Here is a 1,164-nt window from a genome sequence, read left to right as displayed (position 1 = left end):
TTTCTTTTTTTTTTTTTTTTTTTTTTTTTTTTGCGCAAGAAATAATAGAATCACTAGGCATTGGGGTGCATGCCTGTAATCTCAGCACTCAGGAGGCTGAAGCAGGAGGATTGGTGTGAGTTTGAGGCCAGCCTGGACTACATAGTGGGGCCCTATCTCAAAAGACCAAAACAACTGAAAGAAAGAAAGAAAGAAAGAAAGAAAGAAAGAAAGAAAGAAAGAAAAGAAAGAAAGAAAGAAAAGAAACGAATCTTTGCTTTCCCTGTTGGTTTTGTTCTTATGTTTGCACAAGAAAGAGAGTCTTTTTATTTCTTTGATTTATGAATGTCTTTTTCAAGGGATAGGGTCAGTTGCTGTGAGAATGGGGTGCTACAAACTGACGCTGCCCCTCATATTTTCTCTCTTCCCCATATGTCCACTGGTGCTTCCACCTCCCACCGGGTTATGATGCAGCACTGGTCCTTACCCCGTGAGGCTGCCTGACATTTTTCCTTTATAAACTACCCAGTCGCAGCAGTGGGAAACAGGCTCTGACACTAGGTATACTGTGCTAACATCACCTGGCCCCAACTAAGGTAGACTGAATCAGGATCTGCATTTTTTACAAAAGCCCCAGGGAATTCATAGGTTGCTGTAAGACACAAAAAGGCTTCACTGGAGCACTTGTCCCAAGGGATACTCGTAACTGTTATTCAGTGTTTAGGCACTGAAATTTGGTTAAATCAACAGTACCCCCAGGCATTCTCACCTTCAAGTGCCATAGAAACCGGGTAAATGAGTGTGTAGTTTGATATGCACTCCCAGATTTCCAGGGAGAAGGGGCAGAGTAGCTCAGTGGAAATCTGGGGGGTGAACTTTAAGAAATCTACTGCCTTTTCAACAATAACAACAGGTATAGCCAGCACATATCTTTGCCATTTCTTTCTGCCTTTAGTGGGGATGAAGAGTTCTGGCAGTGCTGGCCTTGACTTCTTGGACTGAACAACTTAGGCCAAATAAAAAAAATCTTCCTCCAAATCCTCCTTTTTCATTTGTTATTGTTGTTACTTGTAAGTGAAAGCACTTCTTTGACCAGCCCAAAATGTCAGGTTATTAATATATCAGGATTATGTTTGCACATACATAAAATCTAAAACAATATTTGTTAAACATATATATATATAT

This window comes from Fukomys damarensis, unplaced genomic scaffold (genome assembly GCF_012274545.1).
Source record: "Fukomys damarensis isolate Sample0158 unplaced genomic scaffold, DMR_v1.0_HiC HiC_scaffold_39, whole genome shotgun sequence".
Lineage (NCBI taxonomy): Eukaryota > Metazoa > Chordata > Mammalia > Rodentia > Bathyergidae > Fukomys > Fukomys damarensis.
Note: the sequence above shows the minus strand (reverse complement) of the source record.